Source organism: Pteropus alecto, unplaced genomic scaffold (genome assembly GCF_000325575.1).
Source record: "Pteropus alecto unplaced genomic scaffold, ASM32557v1 scaffold39, whole genome shotgun sequence".
NCBI classification, from domain to species: domain Eukaryota; kingdom Metazoa; phylum Chordata; class Mammalia; order Chiroptera; family Pteropodidae; genus Pteropus; species Pteropus alecto.
Window position 1 is genome coordinate 12,376,886 of NW_006443568.1, and position 7,139 is coordinate 12,384,024.

Consider the following 7,139-nt stretch of genomic DNA (forward strand, 5'->3'; position numbering starts at 1 on the left):
ATCTATTCCCCAGGCCCCTTCCTGCCAGGCCTCAGGATGCAATGGCTGCATGCCTCCACCAGAGGCCCTGGCTCTATTAACTGCCTCCTCCCTCTGCCCCTTCAGGCCTCGGAGTGGTATGAGCTCCCTATTGTTTCTAGCCATGGGATGCTTCGCTATTCCTTGTTAGTTTATCCAAACCCATCTCCGCTTTTATTAAATATTCCCCAATTACCCCTTGGGGTTGACATCTGTTCCCCTCCCGGACCTTGACTGATGACTCATGTTTGTGGCCCTAGGAAACTCATACAGCACGCGATGGCTCCTACACCCCACCCACATTCCAGATGAATCTAACAGAGACCCCAAATAACAATGTATAAAATAAGGTAGAAATTTATTCCCTTCCCCTCTAACTTCAAAGTCCACGCTGGCATTGCAGCTTTGCTCTGGGAAGTCCGGCCCTAGGGTGTTCTCTCACCCTCAGGCCAAGTGTTATGGGTTCAGTCGTGTTTCCCCACCATAGGACTCCAATGCTGAAGTCCTAACCCCCAGCACCTCAGAATGTGACCTTATTTGGACATAGGGCCACTGGAGAAGTAATTAGTCAAGATGAGGTCACTAAGGGTGGACCCTAATCCCATGTGATCAGTGTCCTTCTAAAAAAGGGAAATTTGGACACAGAGAAACACACATAGAGGGAAGGTGGCCATGGGTGAGCCAAGGAGAGAGAGAGAGGCCTGGAACAGTCTCCCTCAGCCATTAGAAGGAACCATCCCTGCTGAAACCTAGATTTCAGACTTCTAGCCTCTGGAACTGTGAAACAATGTATTTCTCTTGCTGGCACGACCTCGTTTGTGGCCCTAGGAAACTCATATAGCACGCGATGGCTCCTACACCCCACCCACATTCCAGACAGAAAGAGAAAGAGCAAGCATGTGTTTTATCTGTAAGCACCCAACCTGGAATTTGCACTGACCTCTTCTGAGAATGGTCAGAAATCAACTTGGAGCCTCCTCTGGCTGCTGGGGAGCCCGGAAACTCCCTGGCAGGAGAGAAACTGCTCTTACTACTGGAGAAGGGAGAGCAGATATTGGGGCTCCAGCACCAAATGCCACAGATGTTTTCGGATGTAAGCAGTAGGAAACCCTGTCTCAGGTAAACAATTAGGAAATTTACCATCTCAGGGGACTTGACTTCAAGTCCAGAGGCAGGGAAAGCACAGGCATGGTACACCAAGGTTCGGGTTCTGTTCTCTGCCATTCCATGGCTCTACTCTGCACAAGCTGCTGGCTTCCTCCTTCGGCTGGAAGTCAGATGGCTGCTGGGGTCAGTTGGGGTCAAACCAGAAAACAGAAATCTCAAGTATTTGAAATGGAGGGACCGGATTGCCCGGGTGAAGTAAGAGCTGAGATTAGCCACAGCTGCCTCCAGGAAGGAGGAACAAGATGCTGTTAGCTGGAGCCCAGAAGCTAGGCTCGCCCTGCAGAAGCTGGGCCCAGGCCGGGTCTGCTAGGTGGGAGCCATGGAGGAGGAAGTATAGGGAGAAAAATACCCTGGATTCTCTCTTCTTACTTTCCTCCAATCTCCCATCAGTGTCTCTCATTGGCTGAACCCAACTAGAAACCAGCTGTCACTGGTTTCTTGAAAATCCAGCCTGCGAGAGTCAGTCCCCTTACCCCCCTGTCCAATCAGGATACAGTGAAGAATAAACCTCAGGCTGGAGCTTCTGTGGGAGAGAGGGAAGAGATAGGACTGGAGACCTTGGCATGGCAGCACCTCAGCAACAGAGAGAGAATGACACTATCCAACACATGTTTTCAAACTATATCTCTGACTGCTAAGTGGAAAATAGTTTAAAGAGAGGCAAGAATACCACCTGGGAAACTAGCCAAGAGGCTACAGAGGTTGTCCAGGTAACCAGGATGAGGACAGGACAAGGGAGGTGCTCAAGAAAGACAAAGTCTAGAACTGATAAGAGGAACCACACAGGACATGCACAAATGAGCCAAGATGACCTAGTTCTCTGTCCCAGATACAGAGCCATTACACAGGGGCTTGCACACAGCAAGCGTTCAGTGCATGTGGTGTGCATACACAGCCACTGTGTGCACGCGCACAACTCACTCAGAAGTGCTCTACCCACCATGGCTCGTCTTCAGCCAGCCACCGACCTGCCCTTCGCACGGAATCCACCTCTGGAGAGTGAGTGCCTATTCCTGGAAGGCTTTCAGTCACGAGAAGCCTACAACTCCATTTAAAGAGATGTAAATGGTTCAGGTTTTCTCGCCCAACCAGAAGGTAGGGGTGGGACGGTTGTCTACTGGTTAACTCAGAGGTGTAGTGATACCACCACAGACCCAGGCTCTTGCCGTCTGTGCTCTGCCAGCCTCAGCTGGCCTCTCCTCTTGGGCTGCCTCCTTCATTATCCTAAGAGCAGGCCTGGAGGCAAGGATTCGAGTACAGGTAAGCTATTTGGGAGGTGATCCCGAGAAGCGTGTGTTGGGAACCAGGGAAGTAAAATGTCAAAGGAAAGGAAGCCAAGACAGGGTGCGTGAGTGGACAACTAGGGCCCAATCCCGCTAGAAAACCCTGGCAGCTGACTCCTCGGAGTTGTCTCACACACATTCCTGGAGAATGCCTCGTGAGCATGGGACAGGGTTACTCACGTGCACAGCTCTATCATGCCTGGGGCAGGGTATGCGAACACATGCTCAGAATTTGCACCTTGGCTCCCCCGTGTACATGCACCTCTACACACACCAGAGCACACACCTCCTCCCCAATAAAACAGACATCTCTGTCTTAGTCTGCTTGGGATGCTGTAACAAAATACCATAGATTCAGTGGCTTAAACAACAGACATTTATTTCTCAAGGTTCTGGAGGCTGGGAAGTCCAAGATCAAGGTGCAGGCAGATCCAGTGTCCTGGTTTGCAAATGGTCATCTTCTCATTGTAGCCTCACATGGCAGAGGACAGGGAGCAAGGAAACATGCTCTAACCTCGTGACCTCATTAGCTCTCAAAGGCCCCACCCACGAATATCATTGCATTGATGGTTAGGATTTCGACATATGAATTTGGGGTGACACAAACATTCCGTCCATAACAATGTCTCTCACGGCTTCTGACTCTGGCCTTTGGCTTGACCTGGCAAAGGCAAGGGCATTGAACATTTCTGACAAGAACTCCACCATTATGAGCCCCTTAAGTGGATTTGCTGGCAAAAGTTGCAGCTCAGGCGGAGTGCAGTGAGGGAACCGGAACAGCCCGTTCCTGGAGATAACAGTGGGATCCTCTGCCCCAGGATGTAATCTCTAAAATTACCAGCAGGGGGTGTCCGAGAGCCATGACTGTCTCAAGGGATTTTTTCTGTTGTTTTTTTTCTTTTCTTTTTTCTTTTTCTTTTTTTTTCTAGAAGGTTGCTTGGTTTATGTAAGGGTTGGTTTGTCTCTGGGTGTATTTGAAGAGGAGGACAGGTCTCAGCAGTTCCTCATGGAAATTTAGCTGAGTGTGATGGATGCGCTCACCATCAATTCTAGGCATTGCATCACCCAGGCCCAATGCCCTAGCACAGCATTTAAGTTCAGTTCATGGTAGATGAATGGTGAATAAATGAATGGATAGATTAATAAATGAATAGATAGATGATTATATGGAGGACTGGAGGAATAGAGAGAAGATGATCCAAGAAAAAAAGGTAAGACGAGAAAATTAGGAAGAAGGATGGACAGCAGACAGATCAGGGGAGAATCAGGGAAAAGAGAGAGAAATGCCAGGAAGGAGTGTGGTAAGGAGGAGTCAAGAGGTAGTGACTGAAGGGGTGCAGCGCTAAATCTTCCAGCCTCAGTGCCTTGGCCCTAAGTGTCTCTTCTCCGAATTGCCTCCCACTGCTGTCCACTGCAATGTTCCCCTTCTCTCCAGACCAATCGAACCTGGCACCTTCTTCAGGAAGGCCTCCCTGAACCCACAGTTAGGATCAGTTCCTCTTGCCTTTATGCTCCCTCTGCTCTGGGGGATGTTACTGGGACCCCTCTGATCTAGTTAAAATATGGGCAATGGAGTCAGACAGATTCAGGTTTCGTTTGAATTCAAGCTCAACCATCGTTGTGTGACCTTGGCCAAGATTCCTGACCTCTCTGCACCTTGGTTTGCTCAGCTGGGGTAATACCAGTTGCTGCCTCACAGGGTTTTTGTGAATAGATAGATAGAACGCTTAGCACAGGACTTGGCCCAACAAAGGGTGACAATTATTGCTCTAGCATTCTAGAAAGTCCCAGCCTCAAATCGTCTGTCCCATCATTGAGTTGTTTGCCTTGATTTGAGTTCAGAAAATATTGTCATCAAAATGAATATTTAATAACACTGATCAATGCATGTAAGCACCTTGGAAACACTCATCTTTGCTTGGTTCATTTTTTGACCTGTACAAGAATATTTATTTCAGTGCTGCTTGAAATAACAAAACATAATTGGAAACAACCTAAATGTATACTGACAAGAAAGTGAATGAACTATAATATATTTGTAGAATGAGATAATAATGTAGAGTGAAAATGATTGGACTAGAGCTATGTGTATCGATATGGATAGATCTCAAAAGCATTTCATTGAGTAAAAAAGCAAGTTAGAGAATAATGCATTTAGTATAATGCCATAATACACATAGCGTTTGAAAACATGCAAATCAATGATGGGCTGGATAGAAATGTGTAGGAATGGGATAAACATGAGAGAACAGGATGGTGGCACCTTCTAAGAAGGGAAGAAGTAGGGCTGGTGAGGGCTTTGGGTGGCTTCAGCTGTATCTGTAAGGCTACCTTGTTTTTGAGTTTCTTGAGTGTGATATGAGACCTTCTCTACAACAACCTGCAGCATGAAATACGATGAAGAAACTGAGGCTCAGGCAGGCAAAGTAAAGGGCCCATGCTTACCCAGTCTCTGGGAGGCAGAGGTAGGAATTGAACCCAGGTCTTCTGATCCCAGCTGCCCTCCCTGCCAAGCTACTGAAATGCTAGCAGTGGTCTCAGGGACAAAGAAGATCCTGAGCCGCTGGGGCAGAGGGCCTGGGGCAGAGCGTCTGAGCTCTGCCAGGCCGGACAAGGAAGGTGGGCTCTGGCCCACTAGGCTCAGGGCTTAACCCAAGCTTGGGCCCAGACCAACCCAGGCAAGTTTTCCCACCTTCCTGTCTGTTTCCTGACACTGTCCTGGTGGGGTCAGAAGTCCAGGCCAGAGCCAGGTCAGGGAGGGTCTCCATAGCAGGAAGTGGAGGCCTCCAAGTTTCCAAGTTGACTCTCTTCCTCTCCTGCAGCTTCCCTCACCTCCCACTCAAGCACAGGCATCCCAGGGGCAGAGGCAGGGGGTGGACTTCGAGCCAGCTCCAGTCTTGAGGAGACCCCAGGCTCCCCACCAAGGACCTCAACACAGATTCTAAACCCTTCAGGGCAGAGGTGTTCCACCTGTTCCAGGATGCGGCCTGGCAGTCATTCATTTTTTCCTTCCTTCCTTCCTTTCGTCCTTCCTTCCTTCCTTCCTTCCTTCCTTCCTTCCTTCCTTCCTTCCTTCCCTTCTTCCTTCCTTCCTCTTCTTCTAAGAACCCGCTAAGTACCAGGCCCTGTGCCTGGCACTGAGGGACAGGAATGAGAGACAGCTCCTACCCTCCAGGGGCTCCGTGTCTACTCAGGTCCTGAGCTCACATTGTAAAGACTCACGGTGCCATTATGAGAACAATAGGCCTGGAATAGGCTTTAGAGACCATTCGGTCCCACCTTCTCCTTTTCCAGTGACTAACTGAGGACCAGGTCATTTGGCAAGCTAATAACACAACAAACTCATTTTTTTCATCTGTCAAATAATCAACAGCCAGTATTTACAGAGAGTTTACAGCATGCTAAGGGTTCAACTTTGTGGGGCAGGAATTCTTATTATCCAGGTAACAGATGAGGAATTTGAGGCTCAGATAAGGGAAATGACTCAGATGAGGAATTTGAGGCTTAGACAAGGTCTTAGAGCTGGTAGAACCAGTCAGAAGGAGGACCTCACTGCTAAATTCCTCTCTGGGAAGACAAAGGCTTTTACCTCACAATGTTATCGGAAGGATCCAGCCATCTAGAGCACATTTACGGGAAGAAAAAAATTGTCAGCAGCTGCTTCCATAGTGGGGGCACAGCAGGAGGAAAACACCTTCATATGGAAGGTGACCTTCACCTACTCCGCCCCAGGTGAGAGGCAAGGGAGCAACTTTTCAGGGTACAAAGAAGAACTGGAAATGTCCACTTTGGCATCAGCAGCCTGAAGGTAGGAGGCCTGGGGTGGGGGAGCCCAAGAACAGGGTGGCTGGGAGGAGGTGGGGTGAAGGGTCTCCCATGAGCTTCACAGTGGGAGGCCTGGGCCTGAGGAGAGGAGGCCAAAGGACATGAAGAACTGAGAGGTTGCCATTTATTCCATGTTGAGCTGTTTTTGTCCTGTCCTGTGGTCACTCCTCTGTTACTCTGTGCCTCGGTAAAGTCGGTCACACACCATAGCTCCATGTCTGTGGTGGTTTGGGGTACAGATGAGGAAGGAGTAGTGGCCACAGTGCCGGGGATGGTGGGTGTATTTTGCTAAGAGAAGATGGCAGACAGTCACAGAAGGTAGAGGGGACTGAGAACTGGTTCAGAAGCAGGAATTCAGAGTGAGAGGTGACAAGAGGACATAACAGCATCTGGGGCTCCTCAAAAATAGTGCACTGGGAAGGCTCTGAACTTCTCACAGCACATGGAATAGAGGTCTGAGCTATTTTATTTGATTATTAAAGGAAGGGGTAACCCCAGAAGGCAAGAAGGCTTTGGAGAATACCTGTTTACATGATGAAAACTCTTAGCATATGTCTCTACTCAATAAATGCTTAATAAATGGCAATGCGCTCATGGCCCTAGAGGCAGTAGGGACAATGGTTAGCAGGCAGACCTGAGCCAGGTTACTTGGATTCATATCTTGGCCGAGTTCCTTCTGGTGACTTACTTCGCCTCTGCCCTTCAGTTTCTTATCTGAAAAAATGGAAATGCTACTAACATCTACCTCATAAGGTTGCAACGAGGAATAAATGAGTGAATGCTCATAAAGCACTTAGCCCAGTTTAGTAGTCAGGGTTCTCCACAGAAACAGAATCAATAAGAAAT

General features: G+C 48.7%; 1 protein-coding gene across 8 annotated transcripts in view; it reads left to right on the forward strand.

The window, feature by feature from the left end:
• The first annotated feature begins 5,696 nt into the window (after window positions 1-5,696).
• Window positions 5,697-7,139, forward strand: part of LOC107196563 — an 11,968-nt gene continuing 10,525 nt past the window's right edge. For 2 of the 8 annotated variants that reach the window (XR_003043846.1, XM_025041445.1), the window contains exon 1: window positions 5,700-6,276. The gene's annotated coding sequence lies outside the window, so the exon portion shown is untranslated. Of the gene's footprint in view, window positions 6,277-7,139 lie in introns of all 8 variants that reach the window. The other 6 variants (XM_025041447.1, XM_025041448.1, XM_025041449.1 and 3 more) reach the window with 6 other exon arrangements.